Source organism: Callionymus lyra, chromosome 5, assembly GCF_982586985.1.
Source record: "Callionymus lyra chromosome 5, fCalLyr1.hap1.1, whole genome shotgun sequence".
Taxonomy (NCBI): domain Eukaryota; kingdom Metazoa; phylum Chordata; class Actinopteri; order Syngnathiformes; family Callionymidae; genus Callionymus; species Callionymus lyra.
The window spans coordinates 3,004,527-3,023,868 of NC_141822.1; the positions used below are offsets into that span (position 1 = coordinate 3,004,527).

Below are 19,342 nucleotides of genomic sequence, written 5' to 3' on the forward strand. Positions count from 1 at the left end.
TCGTCTAAATATTAAACAAACACTCGTCTAAATGTTAAACAAACACTCGTCTAAATATTAAACAAACGTAAACAAATACTCGTCTAAATATTAAACAAACGTAAACAAACAATCGTCTAAATATTAAACAAACGTAAACAAAAATTTGTCTGAATATTAAACAAACGTAAACAAACACTCGTCTAAATATTAAACAAACGTAAACAAACAATCGTCTAAATATTAAACAAACGTAAACAAACACTCGTCTAAATATTAAACAAACGTAAACAAACACTCGTCTAAATATGAAACAAACGTAAACAAACACTAGTCTAAATATGAAACAAACGTAAACAAACACTCGTCTAAATATTAAACAAACGTAAACAAACACTCGTCTAACTATTAAACAAACGTAAACAAACATTAGTCTAAATATTAAACAAACGTAAACAAACATTAGTCTAAATATTAAACAAACACTCGTCTAAATATGAAACAAACGTAAACAAACACTCATCTAAATATGAAACAAACGTAAACAAACACTCGTCTAAATATGAAACAAACGTAAACAAACACTCGTCTAAATATTAAACAAACACTCGTCTAAATATTAAACAAACGTAAACAAACACTCGTCTAAATATTAAACAAACGTAAACAAACACTCGTCTAAATATTAAACAAACGTAAACAAACACTCGTCTAAATATTAAACAAACACTCGTCTAAATATTAAACAAACGTAAACAAACACTCGTCTAAATATTAAACAAACGTAAACAAACACTCGTCTAAATATTAAACAAACGTAAACAAACACTCGTCTAAATATTAAACAAACGTAAACAAACACTCGTCTAAATATGAAACAAACGTAAACAAACACTCGTCTAAATATTAAACAAACGTAAACAAACACTCGTCTAAATATGAAACAAACGTAAACAAACACTCGTCTAAATATTAAACAAACGTAAACAAACACTCGTCTAAATATTAAACAAACGTAAACAAACAATCGTCTAAATATTAAACAAACGTAAACAAACACTCGTCTAAATATTAAACAAACGTAAACAAACACTCGTCTAAATATTAAACAAACACTCGTCTAAATATTAAACAAACACTCGTCTAAATATTAAACAAACGTAAACAAACAATCGTCTAAATATTAAACAAACGTAAACAAACAATCGTCTAAATATTAAACAAACGTAAACAAACACTCGTCTAAATATTAAACAAACGTAAACAAACACTCGTCTAAATATTAAACAAACGTAAACAAACACTCGTCTAAATATTAAACAAACGTAAACAAACACTCGTCTAAATATGAAACAAACGTAAACAAACACTAGTCTAAATATGAAACAAACGTAAACAAACACTCGTCTAAATATTAAACAAACGTAAACAAACATTAGTCTAAATATTAAACAAACGTAAACAAACATTAGTCTAAATATTAAACAAACACTCGTCTAAATATGAAACAAACGTAAACAAACACTCATCTAAATATTAAACAAACACTCGTCTAAATATGAAACAAACGTAAACAAACACTCGTCTAAATATTAAACAAACACTCGTCTAAATATTAAACAAACGTAAACAAACACTCGTCTAAATATTAAACAAACACTCGTCTAAATATTAAACAAACACTCGTCTAAATATTAAACAAACGTAAACAAACACTCGTCTAAATATTAAACAAACGTAAACAAACACTCGTCTAAATATTAAACAAACGTAAACAAACACTCGTCTAAATATTAAACAAACACTCGTCTAAATATTAAACAAACGTAAACAAACACTCGTCTAAATATTAAACAAACGTAAACAAACACTTGTCTAAATATTAAACAAACACTCGTCTAAATATTAAACAAACGTAAACAAACACTCGTCTAAATATGAAACAAACGTAAACAAACATTAGTCTAAATATTAAACAAACGTAAACAAACACTCGTCTAAATATTAAACAAACGTAAACACAATAAACCATCACTCGTCTAAATATGAAACAAACGTAAACAAACACTCGTCTAAATATTAAACAAACGTAAACAAACACTCGTCTAAATATGAAACAAACGTAAACAAACACTCGTCTAAATATTAAACAAACGTAAACAAACACTCGTCTAAATATTAAACAAACGTAAACAAACACTCGTCTAAATATGAAACAAACGTAAACAAACATTAGTCTAAATATTAAACAAACGTAAACAAACACTCGTCTAAATATGAAACAAACGTAAACAAACACTCGTCTAAATATTAAACAAACGTAAACAAACACTCGTCTAAATATTAAACAAACGTAAACAAACACTCGTCTAAATATGAAACAAACGTAAACAAACACTCGTCTAAATATTAAACAAACGTAAACAAACACTCGTCTAAATATGAAACAAACGTAAACAAACATTAGTCTAAATATTAAACAAACGTAAATAAAAACACTTGTCTAAATATTAAACAAACGTAAACAAACACTCGTCTAAATATGAAACAAACGTAAACAAACACTCGTCTAAATATGAAACAAACGTAAACAAACACTCGTCTAAATATTAAACAAACGTAAACAAACAATCGTCTAAATATTAAACAAACGTAAACAAACACTCGTCTAAATATTAAACAAACGTAAACAAACACTCGTCTAAATATTAAACAAACGTAAACAAACAATCGTCTAAATATTAAACAAACGTAAACAAACACTCGTCTAAATATTAAACAAACGTAAACAAACACTCGTCTAAATATTAAACAAACGTAAACAAACAATCGTCTAAATATGAAACAAACGTAAACAAACACTCGTCTAAATATGAAACAAACGTAAACAAACACTCGTCTAAATATTAAACAAACGTAAACAAACACTCGTCTAAATATTAAACAAACGTAAACAAACACTCGTCTAAATATGAAACAAACGTAAACAAACACTCGTCTAAATATGAAACAAACGTAAACAAACACTCGTCTAAATATGAAACAAACGTAAACAAACACTCGTCTAAATATGAAACAAACGTAAACAAACACTCGTCTAAATATTAAACAAACGTAAACAAACACTCGTCTAAATATGAAACAAACGTAAACAAACACTCGTCTAAATATGAAACAAACGTAAACAAACACTCGTCTAAATATGAAACAAACGTAAACAAACACTCGTCTAAATATTAAACAAACGTAAACAAACACTCGTCTAAATATTAAACAAACGTAAACAAACACTCGTCTAAATATTAAACAAACGTAAACAAACACTAGTCTAAATATTAAACAAACGTAAACAAACACTCGTCTAAATATTAAACAAACGTAAACAAACACTCGTCTAAATATTAAACAAACGTAAACAAACACTCGTCTAAATATTAAACAAACGTAAACAAACACTCGTCTAAATATTAAACAAACGTAAACAAACACTGGTCTAAATATTAAACAAACGTAAACAAACACTCGTCTAAATATTAAACAAACGTAAACAAACACTCGTCTAAATATTAAACAAACGTAAACAAACACTCGTCTAAATATTAAACAAACGTAAACAAACACTCGTCTAAATATTAAACAAACGTAAACAAACACTCGTCTAAATATTAAACAAACGTAAACAAACACTCGTCTAAATATGAAACAAACGTAAACAAACACTCGTCTAAATATTAAACAAACGTAAACAAACAATCGTCTAAATATGAAACAAACGTAAACAAACACTCGTCTAAATATTAAACAAACGTAAACAAACAATCGTCTAAATATGAAACAAACGTAAACAAACACTCGTCTAAATATCAAACAAACGTAAACAAACACTCGTCTAAATATTAAACAAACGTAAACAAACACTCGTCTAAATATTAAACAAACGTAAACAAACACTCGTCTAAATATTAAACAAACGTAAACAAACACTCGTCTAAATATGAAACAAACGTAAACAAACACTCGTCTAAATATTAAACAAACGTAAACAAACAATCGTCTAAATATGAAACAAACGTAAACAAACACTCGTCTAAATATTAAACAAACGTAAACAAACACTCGTCTAAATATTAAACAAACGTAAACAAACACTCGTCTAAATATTAAACAAACGTAAACAAACACTCGTCTAAATATTAAACAAACGTAAACAAACACTCGTCTAAATATTAAACAAACGTAAACAAACAATCGTCTAAATATGAAACAAACGTAAACAAACACTCGTCTAAATATTAAACAAACGTAAACAAACAATCGTCTAAATATTAAACAAACGTAAACAAACACTCGTCTAAATATTAAACAAACGTAAACAAACACTCGTCTAAATATTAAACAAACGTAAACAAACATTAGTCTAAATATTAAACAAACGTAAACAAACACTCGTCTAAATATTAAACAAACGTAAACAAACATTAGTCTAAATATTAAACAAACGTAAACAAACACTCGTCTAAATATGAAACAAACGTAAACAAACATTAGTCTAAATATTAAACAAACGTAAACAAACACTCGTCTAAATATTAAACAAACGTAAACAAACACTCGTCTAAATATTAAACAAACGTAAACAAACATTAGTCTAAATATTAAACAAACGTAAACAAACACTCGTCTAAATATTAAACAAACGTAAACAAACACTCGTCTAAATATTAAACAAACGTAAACAAACACTCGTCTAAATATTAAACAAACGTAAACAAACACTCGTCTAAATATTAAACAAACGTAAACAAACACTCGTCTAAATATTAAACAAACGTAAACAAACACTCGTCTAAATATTAAACAAACGTAAACAAACACTCGTCTAAATATTAAACAAACGTAAACAAACACTCGTCTAAATATTAAACAAACGTAAACAAACACTCGTCTAAATGTTAAACAAACGTAAACAAACACTCGTCTAAATGTTAAACAAACGTAAACAAACACTCGTCTAAATATTAAACAAACGTAAACAAACACTCGTCTAAATATTAAACAAACGTAAACAAACACTCGTCTAAATATTAAACAAACGTAAACAAACACTCGTCTAAATATTAAACAAACACTCGTCTAAATATTAAACAAACACTCGTCTAAATATGAAACAAACGTAAACAAACACTCGTCTAAATATGAAACAAACGTAAACAAACACTCGTCTAAATATTAAACAAACGTAAACAAACAATCGTCTAAATATGAAACAAACGTAAACAAACACTCGTCTAAATATTAAACAAACGTAAACAAACAATCGTCTAAATATTAAACAAACGTAAACAAACACTCGTCTAAATATTAAACAAACGTAAACAAACACTCGTCTAAATATTAAACAAACGTAAACAAACACTCGTCTAAATATGAAACAAACGTAAACAAACACTCGTCTAAATATGAAACAAACGTAAACAAACACTCGTCTAAATATGAAACAAACGTAAACAAACACTCGTCTAAATATTAAACAAACGTAAACAAACACTCGTCTAAATATGAAACAAACGTAAACAAACACTCGTCTAAATATTAAACAAACATAAACAAACACTCGTCTAAATATGAAACAAACGTAAACAAACACTCGTCTAAATATGAAACAAACGTAAACAAACACTCGTCTAAATATGAAACAAACGTAAACAAACACTCGTCTAAATATGAAACAAACGTAAACAAACACTCGTCTAAATATGAAACAAACGTAAACAAACACTCGTCTAAATATTAAACAAACGTAAACAAACACTCGTCTAAATATGAAACAAACGTAAACAAACACTCGTCTAAATATGAAACAAACGTAAACAAACACTCGTCTAAATATTAAACAAACGTAAACAAACACTCATCTAAATATGAAACAAACGTAAACAAACACTCGTCTAAATATGAAACAAACGTAAACAAACACTCGTCTAAATATGAAACAAACGTAAACAAACACTCGTCTAAATATGAAACAAACGTAAACAAACACTCGTCTAAATATTAAACAAACGTAAACAAACACTCGTCTAAATATTAAACAAACGTAAACAAACACTCGTCTAAATATTAAACAAACGTAAACAAACACTAGTCTAAATATGAAACAAACGTAAACAAACACTCGTCTAAATATGAAACAAACGTAAACAAACACTCGTCTAAATATTAAACAAACGTAAACAAACACTCGTCTAAATATTAAACAAACGTAAACAAACACTCGTCTAAATATGAAACAAACGTAAACAAACACTCGTCTAAATATTAAACAAACGTAAACAAACACTCGTCTAAATATTAAACAAACGTAAACAAACACTCGTCTAAATATTAAACAAACGTAAACAAACACTCGTCTAAATATTAAACAAACGTAAACAAACACTCGTCTAAATATTAAACAAACGTAAACAAACACTCGTCTAAATATTAAACAAACGTAAACAAACACTAGTCTAAATATTAAACAAACGTAAACAAACACTCGTCTAAATATTAAACAAACGTAAACAAACACTCGTCTAAATATTAAACAAACGTAAACAAACACTCGTCTAAATATTAAACAAACGTAAACAAACACTCGTCTAAATATTAAACAAACGTAAACAAACACTCGTCTAAATATTAAACAAACGTAAACAAACACTCGTCTAAATATTAAACAAACGTAAACAAACACTCGTCTAAATATTAAACAAACGTAAACAAACACTCGTCTAAATATTAAACAAACGTAAACAAACACTCGTCTAAATATTAAACAAACGTAAACAAACACTCGTCTAAATATTAAACAAACGTAAACAAACATTAGTCTAAATATTAAACAAACGTAAACAAACACTCGTCTAAATATTAAACAAACGTAAACAAACATTAGTCTAAATATTAAACAAACGTAAACAAACACTCGTCTAAATATTAAACAAACGTAAACAAACACTCGTCTAAATATTAAACAAACGTAAACAAACATTAGTCTAAATATTAAACAAACGTAAACAAACACTCGTCTAAATATTAAACAAACGTAAACAAACACTCGTCTAAATATTAAACAAACGTAAACAAACACTCGTCTAAATATTAAACAAACGTAAACAAACACTCGTCTAAATATTAAACAAACGTAAACAAACACTCGTCTAAATATTAAACAAACGTAAACAAACACTCGTCTAAATATTAAACAAACGTAAACAAACACTCGTCTAAATATTAAACAAACGTAAACAAACACTCGTCTAAATATTAAACAAACGTAAACAAACACTCGTCTAAATATTAAACAAACGTAAACAAACACTCGTCTAAATATTAAACAAACGTAAACAAACACTCGTCTAAATATTAAACAAACACTCGTCTAAATATTAAACAAACACTCGTCTAAATATGAAACAAACGTAAACAAACACTCGTCTAAATATGAAACAAACGTAAACAAACACTCGTCTAAATATGAAACAAACACTCGTCTAAATATGAAACAAACGTAAACAAACACTCGTCTAAATATTAAACAAACGTAAACAAACACTCGTCTAAATATGAAACAAACGTAAACAAACACTCGTCTAAATATGAAACAAACGTAAACAAACACTCGTCTAAATATGAAACAAACGTAAACAAACACTCGTCTAAATATTAAACAAACGTAAACAAACACTCGTCTAAATATTAAACAAACGTAAACAAACACTCGTCTAAATATTAAACAAACGTAAACAAACACTCGTCTAAATATTAAACAAATACTCGTCTAAATATTAAACAAACGTAAACAAACACTCGTCTAAATATTAAACAAACGTAAACAAAAATTTGTCTGAATATTAAACAAACGTAAACAAACACTCGTCTAAATATTAAACAAACGTAAACAAACAATCGTCTAAATATTAAACAAACGTAAACAAACACTCGTCTAAATATTAAACAAACGTAAACAAACACTCGTCTAAATATGAAACAAACGTAAACAAACACTCGTCTAAATATTAAACAAACGTAAACAAACACTCGTCTAAATATGAAACAAATACTCGTCTAAATATTAAACAAACGTAAACAAACACTCGTCTAAATATTAAACAAACGTAAACAAACACTCGTCTAAATATGAAACAAACGTAAACAAACACTCGTCTAAATATTAAACAAACGTAAACAAACACTCGTCTAAATATTAAACAAACGTAAACAAAAATTTGTCTGAATATTAAACAAACGTAAACAAACACTCGTCTAAATATTAAACAAACGTAAACAAACAATCGTCTAAATATTAAACAAACGTAAACAAACACTCGTCTAAATATTAAACAAACGTAAACAAACACTCGTCTAAATATGAAACAAACGTAAACAAACACTAGTCTAAATATGAAACAAACGTAAACAAACACTCATCTAAATATTAAACAAACACTCGTCTAAATATGAAACAAACGTAAACAAACACTCGTCTAAATATTAAACAAACACTCGTCTAAATATTAAACAAACGTAAACAAACACTCGTCTAAATATTAAACAAACGTAAACAAACACTCGTCTAAATATTAAACAAACGTAAACAAACACTCGTCTAAATATTAAACAAACGTAAACAAACACTCGTCTAAATATGAAACAAACGTAAACAAACAATCGTCTAAATATTAAACAAACGTAAACAAACACTCGTCTAAATATGAAACAAACGTAAACAAACACTCGTCTAAATATTAAACAAACGTAAACAAACACTCGTCTAAATATGAAACAAATACTCGTCTAAATATTAAACAAACGTAAACAAACACTCGTCTAAATATTAAACAAACGTAAACAAACACTCGTCTAAATATGAAACAAACGTAAACAAACACTCGTCTAAATATTAAACAAACGTAAACAAACACTCGTCTAAATATTAAACAAACGTAAACAAAAATTTGTCTGAATATTAAACAAACGTAAACAAACACTCGTCTAAATATTAAACAAACGTAAACAAACAATCGTCTAAATATTAAACAAACGTAAACAAACACTCGTCTAAATATTAAACAAACGTAAACAAACACTCGTCTAAATATGAAACAAACGTAAACAAACACTAGTCTAAATATGAAACAAACGTAAACAAACACTCATCTAAATATTAAACAAACACTCGTCTAAATATGAAACAAACGTAAACAAACACTCGTCTAAATATTAAACAAACACTCGTCTAAATATTAAACAAACGTAAACAAACACTCGTCTAAATATTAAACAAACGTAAACAAACACTCGTCTAAATATTAAACAAACGTAAACAAACACTCGTCTAAATATTAAACAAACGTAAACAAACACTCGTCTAAATATGAAACAAACGTAAACAAACAATCGTCTAAATATTAAACAAACGTAAACAAACACTCGTCTAAATATTAAACAAACGTAAACAAACAATCGTCTAAATATTAAACAAACGTAAACAAACACTCGTCTAAATATTAAACAAACACTCGTCTAAATATTAAACAAACACTCGTCTAAATATTAAACAAACGTAAACAAACAATCGTCTAAATATTAAACAAACGTAAACAAACAATCGTCTAAATATTAAACAAACGTAAACAAAAATTTGTCTGAATATTAAACAAACGTAAACAAACACTCGTCTAAATATTAAACAAACGTAAACAAACACTCGTCTAAATATGAAACAAACGTAAACAAACACTAGTCTAAATATGAAACAAACGTAAACAAACACTCGTCTAAATATTAAACAAACGTAAACAAACACTCGTCTAAATATTAAACAAACGTAAACAAACATTAGTCTAAATATTAAACAAACGTAAACAAACATTAGTCTAAATATTAAACAAACACTCGTCTAAATATGAAACAAACGTAAACAAACACTCATCTAAATATTAAACAAACACTCGTCTAAATATGAAACAAACGTAAACAAACACTCGTCTAAATATTAAACAAACACTCGTCTAAATATTAAACAAACGTAAACAAACACTCGTCTAAATATTAAACAAACGTAAACAAACACTCGTCTAAATATTAAACAAACGTAAACAAACACTCGTCTAAATATTAAACAAACACTCGTCTAAATATTAAACAAACACTCGTCTAAATATTAAACAAACACTCGTCTAAATATTAAACAAACGTAAACAAACACTCGTCTAAATATTAAACAAACGTAAACAAACACTCGTCTAAATATTAAACAAACGTAAACAAACACTCGTCTAAATATTAAACAAACGTAAACAAACACTCGTCTAAATATTAAACAAACGTAAACAAACACTCGTCTAAATATTAAACAAACGTAAACAAACACTCGTCTAAATATTAAACAAACACTCGTCTAAATATTAAACAAACGTAAACAAACACTCGTCTAAATATTAAACAAACGTAAACAAACACTCGTCTAAATATTAAACAAACGTAAACAAACATTAGTCTAAATATTAAACAAACGTAAACAAACACTCGTCTAAATATGAAACAAACGTAAACAAACACTCGTCTAAATATTAAACAAACGTAAACAAACACTCGTCTAAATATTAAACAAACGTAAACAAACAATCGTCTAAATATTAAACAAACGTAAACAAACACTCGTCTAAATATTAAACAAACACTCGTCTAAATATTAAACAAACACTCGTCTAAATATTAAACAAACACTCGTCTAAATATTAAACAAACGTAAACAAACACTCGTCTAAATATTAAACAAACGTAAACAAACACTCGTCTAAATATTAAACAAACGTAAACAAACACTCGTCTAAATATTAAACAAACGTAAACAAACACTCGTCTAAATATTAAACAAACGTAAACAAACACTCGTCTAAATATGAAACAAACGTAAACAAACACTCGTCTAAATATTAAACAAACGTAAACAAACACTCGTCTAAATATTAAACAAACGTAAACAAACACTCGTCTAAATATTAAACAAACGTAAACAAACACTCGTCTAAATATGAAACAAACGTAAACAAACACTCGTCTAAATATTAAACAAACGTAAACAAACACTCGTCTAAATATTAAACAAACGTAAACAAACACTCGTCTAAATATTAAACAAACGTAAACAAACAATCGTCTAAATATTAAACAAACGTAAACAAACACTCGTCTAAATATTAAACAAACGTAAACAAACACTCGTCTAAATATTAAACAAACACTCGTCTAAATATTAAACAAACACTCGTCTAAATATTAAACAAACGTAAACAAACACTCGTCTAAATATTAAACAAACGTAAACAAACAATCGTCTAAATATTAAACAAACGTAAACAAACACTCGTCTAAATATTAAACAAACGTAAACAAACACTCGTCTAAATATTAAACAAACGTAAACAAACACTCGTCTAAATATTAAACAAACGTAAACAAACACTCGTCTAAATATTAAACAAACGTAAACAAACACTCGTCTAAATATTAAACAAACGTAAACAAACACTCGTCTAAATATTAAACAAACGTAAACAAACACTCGTCTAAATATTAAACAAACGTAAACAAACACTCGTCTAAATATTAAACAAACGTAAACAAACACTCGTCTAAATATTAAACAAACGTAAACAAACACTCGTCTAAATATTAAACAAACGTAAACAAACAATCGTCTAAATATTAAACAAACGTAAACAAACACTCGTCTAAATATTAAACAAACGTAAACAAACACTCGTCTAAATATTAAACAAACACTCGTCTAAATATTAAACAAACACTCGTCTAAATATTAAACAAACGTAAACAAACAATTGTCTAAATATTAAACAAACGTAAACAAACAATCGTCTAAATATTAAACAAACGTAAACAAACACTCGTCTAAATATTAAACAAACGTAAACAAACACTCGTCTAAATATTAAACAAACGTAAACAAACACTCGTCTAAATAAACAAACGTAAACAAACACTCGTCTAAATATGAAACAAACGTAAACAAACACTAGTCTAAATATGAAACAAACGTAAACAAACACTAGTCTAAATATGAAACAAACGTAAACAAACACTCGTCTAAATATTAAACAAACGTAAACAAACATTAGTCTAAATATTAAACAAACGTAAACAAACATTAGTCTAAATATTAAACAAACACTCGTCTAAATATGAAACAAACGTAAACAAACACTCGTCTAAATATGAAACAAACGTAAACAAACACTCGTCTAAATATTAAACAAACGTAAACAAACATTAGTCTAAATATTAAACAAACGTAAACAAACATTAGTCTAAATATTAAACAAACACTCGTCTAAATATGAAACAAACGTAAACAAACACTCGTCTAAATATTAAACAAACGTAAACAAACATTAGTCTAAATATTAAACAAACGTAAACAAACATTAGTCTAAATATTAAACAAACACTCGTCTAAATATGAAACAAACGTAAACAAACACTCGTCTAAATATTAAACAAACACTCGTCTAAATATTAAACAAACGTAAACAAACACTCGTCTAAATATCAAACAAACACTCGTCTAAATATTAAACAAACGTAAACAAACACTCGTCTAAATATTAAACAAACGTAAACAAACACTCGTCTAAATATTAAACAAACGTAAACAAACACTCGTCTAAATATTAAACAAACACTCGTCTAAATATTAAACAAACGTAAACAAACACTCGTCTAAATATTAAACAAACACTCGTCTAAATATTAAACAAACGTAAACAAACACTCGTCTAAATATGAAACAAACGTAAACAAACATTAGTCTAAATATTAAACAAACGTAAACAAACACTCGTCTAAATATTAAACAAACGTAAACAAACACTCGTCTAAATATGAAACAAACGTAAACAAACACTCGTCTAAATATTAAACAAACGTAAACAAACACTCGTCTAAATATGAAACAAACGTAAACAAACACTCGTCTAAATATTAAACAAACGTAAACAAACACTCGTCTAAATATTAAACAAACGTAAACAAACACTCGTCTAAATATGAAACAAACGTAAACAAACATTAGTCTAAATATTAAACAAACGTAAACAAACACTCGTCTAAATATGAAACAAACGTAAACAAACACTCGTCTAAATATGAAACAAACGTAAACAAATATTAGTCTAAATATTAAACAAACGTAAACAAACACTCGTCTAAATATGAAACAAACGTAAACAAACATTAGTCTAAATATTAAACAAACGTAAACAAACACTCGTCTAAATATTAAACAAACGTAAACAAACACTCGTCTAAATATTAAACAAACGTAAACAAACACTCGTCTAAATATTAAACAAACGTAAACAAACACTCGTCTAAATATTAAACAAACGTAAACAAACACTCGTCTAAATATTAAACAAACGTAAACAAACACTCGTCTAAATATTAAACAAACGTAAACAAACACTCGTCTAAATATGAAACAAACGTAAACAAACACTCGTCTAAATATGAAACAAACGTAAACAAACACTCGTCTAAATATTAAACAAACGTAAACAAACACTCGTCTAAATATGAAACAAACGTAAACAAACACTCGTCTAAATATTAAACAAACGTAAACAAACACTCGTCTAAATATTAAACAAACGTAAACAAACACTCGTCTAAATATGAAACAAACGTAAACAAACACTCGTCTAAATATTAAACAAACGTAAACAAACACTCGTCTAAATATGAAACAAACGTAAACAAACATTAGTCTAAATATTAAACAAACGTAAACAAACACTCGTCTAAATATGAAACAAACGTAAACAAACACTCGTCTAAATATTAAACAAACGTAAACAAACACTCGTCTAAATATTAAACAAACGTAAACAAACACTCGTCTAAATATGAAACAAACGTAAACAAACACTCGTCTAAATATTAAACAAACGTAAACAAACAATCGTCTAAATATTAAACAAACGTAAACAAACACTCGTCTAAATATTAAACAAACGTAAACAAACAATCGTCTAAATATTAAACAAACGTAAACAAACAATCGTCTAAATATTAAACAAACGTAAACAAACACTCGTCTAAATATTAAACAAACGTAAACAAACACTCGTCTAAATATTAAACAAACGTAAACAAACACTCGTCTAAATATTAAACAAACGTAAACAAACACTAGTCTAAATATTAAACAAACGTAAACAAACACTCGTCTAAATATTAAACAAACGTAAACAAACACTCGTCTAAATATTAAACAAATACTCGTCTAAATATTAAACAAACGTAAACAAACACTCGTCTAAATATTAAACAAACGTAAACAAAGATTTGTCTGAATATTAAACAAACGTAAACAAACACTCGTCTAAATATTAAACAAACGTAAACAAAGATTTGTCTGAATATTAAACAAACGTAAACAAACACTCGTCTAAATATTAAACAAACGTAAACAAACACTCGTCTAAATATTAAACAAACGTAAACAAACACTCGTCTAAATATTAAACAAACGTAAACAAACACTCGTCTAAATATTAAACAAACGTAAACAAACACTCGTCTAAATATTAAACAAACGTAAACAAACACTCGTCTAAATATTAAACAAACGTAAACAAACACTCGTCTAAATATTAAACAAACGTAAACAAACACTCGTCTAAATATTAAACAAACACTCGTCTAAATATTAAACAAACGTAAACAAACACTCGTCTAAATATTAAACAAACGTAAACAAACACTCGTCTAAATATTAAACAAACGTAAACAAACACTCGTCTAAATATTAAACAAACGTAAACAAACACTCGTCTAAATATTAAACAAACGTAAACAAACACTCGTCTAAATATGAAACAAACGTAAACAAAGATTTGTCTGAATATTAAACAAACGTAAACAAACACTCGTCTAAATATTAAACAAACGTAAACAAAGATTTGTCTGAATATTAAACAAACGTAAACAAACACTCGTCTAAATATTAAACAAACGTAAACAAAGATTTGTCTGAATATTAAACAAACGTAAACAAACACTCGTCTAAATATTAAACAAACGTAAACAAACACTCGTCTAAATATGAAACAAACGTAAACAAACACTCGTCTAAATATGAAACAAACGTAAACAAACACTCGTCTAAATATGAAACAAACGTAAACAAACACTCGTCTAAATATTAAACAAACGTAAACAAACACTCGTCTAAATATGAAACAAACGTAAACAAACACTCGTCTAAATATTAAACAAACGTAAACAAACACTCGTCTAAATATGAAACAAACGTAAACAAACACTCGTCTAAATATTAAACCTAGATAACATTCTACAAACACAAACTGCTACTTTATGAAACTCACTTCTTCACGAACACATTCAGATCCAAACGTGTAACATTAACTGGAGAAACAAACTTTTAAAGCGTGTTAAACTGTTTTCACTGGTGTCACACAAGTAACGGTCCTACGGAAACATGCAAAAAGGTTCCTAGCGAAAGCAATAATATCGCTGCAATAGTATATTAAAAAGAGACAATATAACGTCGATGTGCACAACGAGAGCTGATGATAATAAAACAACTTACATGCTCATCTTCCGAGCGTTGAATTCACTCTTCAGGCTCCACTGGTTTATAAAAAGTCAGGCGCTTATGTCACGATCCGATCAGGGCAGGAGACCCAGATGCGGAAGTCAATATATCCACGGAGGAAAAGTTCAGAAGAAAGTCTTTAATAAATCCAAAACGATCCGTAATAGGAATGAATAGGAACAAAAACAAACACAGTCAAGCTTCAATAAGCAGACGAGGCGTGATATCTGGTGTGTTAATATAAACTTGATTCTTTATTAACATGTAACCATTCTCCTGCATGGCTACCTTGAACAGACCAACAGGCGGGGCTTCCACGTATGCACCCAACTGCTGTGGCATGCTGGGTAATGTAGTTCACATGTTATTATACTCATAACATCACACTCGGGACGAAGGCAGGGCACGGCTGGAGATCGGGGTCCCAACAGCAACTAAAAGAAAAAGACTCACGTGAGTAAATAAAAGTGCTGACAACGTCAGGAGTCTCCAAAGGATCATCAAAGTCCTGATTTAAAGGCGAGGAGCGAGATCGAAGGGAAACGCAATACTCTGGCGAGTTCTTCCGGGTAGAGATGCTCCTTATCAATAGGAAGAACCCGCCACTCAATCATCACCAGCCGCGCACCTGCCAGCGTCTGTCAAAGGAAAACACAGGACACATACAAACGGAAACCACCTTCAAAATAAAACAGGAAGAACATAAACATGACAGTACCCCCCCCTCTAGGTCGCGCCTCCAGGCGTTCTACCAGGTCTTTCCGGGTGCTCCCGGTAGAAGTCTCGGAAGAGGGAGAGGTCAAGGATGAGAGAGCGGGATATCCAAGAGTGTTCCTCTGGACCGTAGCCCTCCCAGTCTACAAGATACTGGTAGCCCCGACTTCTGCGGCGTACCTCCAGGATCTTGTGAACTCTGTAAGCGGGGTGATAGTCAATGATGAGTGGAGGAGGTGGAGGCTCGGCTGAAGAACTAAGAGGACTGGAGGTGACAGGCTTCAGGAGTGACACGTGGAACGGAGGGTGGACCTTGAGCGACGGGGGAAGCTTGAGGCGCATGGCAGTGGGACTGATGATCCTCTCAATCTCAAATGGCCCAACGAACCTGGGGGCCAGCTTACGTGATTCCACTGGAAGGGGGAGGTCCCGGGTGGCCTCAGCTGACCCTGCCCTAAAATAAAGCCAAGAAAACTCACAGTTGAAACTCCAAACTCGCACTTCTCAGCCTTAACGAATAGTCTGTTCTCTAAAAGCCGTTGGAGCGTAACACGCTCCCGTAGATTGCAACAAGTCTGAACATATCGCTCCATCAATCTGTTTTCAATCCTTATGGCAAGGCTGATAAGAGCCTCTAAACTCTCTGGTTCCTCCCTGGTGGCCAACTGATCCCTGACAGCATCATCTAAGCCCTGAACAAAAACAGTGACAAGAGCAGGCTCATTCCAACAACTCTCAGCTGCTAAAATGCGGAAACTTATAGAGTACTGTCCCACAGATTCGGCACCCTGTCTTAAATTAAGCAGTTTACGACCAGATGATGAGGAAGAACGATAAGGTCAAGGGCACAGGCAGGCAGAAAAACAAGAAAACGTACCAGGGTCAAAAATCGGGAAGGCAAAACAATCTCGAATTGGAAGTCTGAAACGTGAACCACATACTAGACGAACACGGGACAACATGTGTGACGAACCGACAAAGACTGAGGGAGAGTAAGCAGAATATGAAGACTGCCAGCAATCACTGGCAGCTGCAGAACACAAGACAGGTGGAGACAATAACAATCAGCAGGGGGAGGGACCGGAAAGGAAACTCACAGACACAGAAGGGAGCAGGTTTCAAAATAAAAACAGGAAACACCAAGAAAGACACACGAGACATAACAAAAGGGATGAATCCGTCTGAAATATTTGTTGATTCAAATGAACAAAGGGAAAGGACTTGAATTTGTGTCACAGATTCTTACACATGAATATTTTTGTGCATCATTTGGGTTCGAATGAACGACCATTTTTAGTAGGAAATCAATGCAACTCTTAGTACATATGAGTCTGAACTTGTCTGCAGTGGAGGATGAGATTTAACACATGCTGACACTGAGACCAGGTCTCATGGACATCTTTGGAAGTTACTCTCAGAGGAAAAGTATCTTCTTATGAGGAAATATGCTCCTCACTGACTGACTCTAGTTATTTATGTAAGTCAGTATTTCTATGAAGATGATTAAATCCACACATCCTTCCATCATGACTATCATTCACTTCAAGTCATGTGAGTGAAGTATGTTTTTACTTATGTTGAGCAAATTTGATGATCGTAGATCTTTTGAACCTGATCTTTATAAAAGTAGCTCGCGAACCGAAAAAGTGTGAGCACACCCCGCTCTAAAGTATTACTCTGTGAGTCTCTGTAGTATTACTTTGCGAGTCTCTGAAGTATTACTCTGTGAGTCTCCTTAGTATTACTATGCAAGTCTCTGTAGTATTATTTTGCGAGTCTCTAAAGTATTACTCCCTGAGTCTCTGTAGTATTACTTTGCGAGTCTCTAAAGTATTACTCCCTGAGTCTCTGAAGTATTACTCTGTGAGTCTCCTTAGTATTACTATGCAAGTCTCTGTAGTATTATTTTGCGAGTCTCTAAAGTATTACTCCCTGAGTCTCTGTAGTATTACTTTGCAAGTCTCTGAAGTATTACTCTGTGAGTCTCCTCAGTATTACTTAGTATTACAGCATCACTTCCGCTTCCGGTAAGCGTTTGATTGGCTGCTAGAACGTGAGCTCTTGCAATAATTGCCAAAAACAGTCGTTTTAACGACTACTTGTCCGGATATTATGCTCATATCACTAAAGATATGTCTCAAGCATCTATGATCTATGATCGTGATGCTCTTTTCAACATCAGAGAGTCGATGGAGGACTTCACTCGCGACAGTTACCAACGTCTCGTGAACGTGTTTCCTCCTTCGCTTCTCATCGACTCGGACTCTGTGGAATATCGTTTGATCTCTCGGGCGATTTCCACAAGCGATGGAGTCGGTCTGGAGTTCAGGTCAGGATGAGACGCGCAGTCGCGATCGCTCGGAACAACTCTGACGACATCGAACGTCATCGATGATTGATCGACATTCCTTGTCAAGATCATACACTTGCAAGTCCATATTTTAATTTAGAACTCAACTTATTTATTTTCCATCAAACTCTTGCTGTAGTTCTTATTTTTGATCAACTTAGATTTAAGGTATATTTATCTTTAACAAAGGTCATTTAGAGATTGATATGATTCTGTCGTTTCTAAATATATTATTTACTATTTTCTTTCCTGAAGGCATCATTTATTTATTTTTGTTTCTTACATTTTTCCAGAGTCAATTCTTTTCCCTGCTTTTTATTTTGTTTAATTTTTATAGTTGCCTTAGAACTTTAGAAGCAGCTTTAGAAACATATTTACATTTCTTATTGAACTTTTCAATTGATCAATTTAATTTTTAAATCCAAGTTTCACTTTTCATATTGTCTATGGTATCATTGGCTGCAATTGATGTAAATAAAAGTATTTTATTTCTATTTTTAATTTATTTAAAAAAATACATGTTCTTTAATTGATCAATTCTGAAAATATGTTTTAATCATAAAGAGATATTTTCTGTTCTTTGAAACTTCTCTAATGTTTGGACAATTTCCAGC

At 30.1% G+C, this 19,342-nt stretch overlaps 1 protein-coding gene across 1 annotated transcript in view; it reads right to left on the reverse strand.

Moving 5' to 3' along the window:
- The window catches only part of LOC148079035 (tripartite motif-containing protein 16-like), a 34,957-nt gene extending 19,030 nt beyond the window's left edge, over positions 1-15,927 (reverse strand). Inside the window, exon 1 of the mRNA XM_087790477.1 lies at positions 15,659-15,927. The gene's annotated coding sequence lies outside the window, so the exon portion shown is untranslated. The remainder of the gene's footprint in view (positions 1-15,658) is intronic.
- Positions 15,928-19,342: the final 3,415 nt, after the last annotated feature.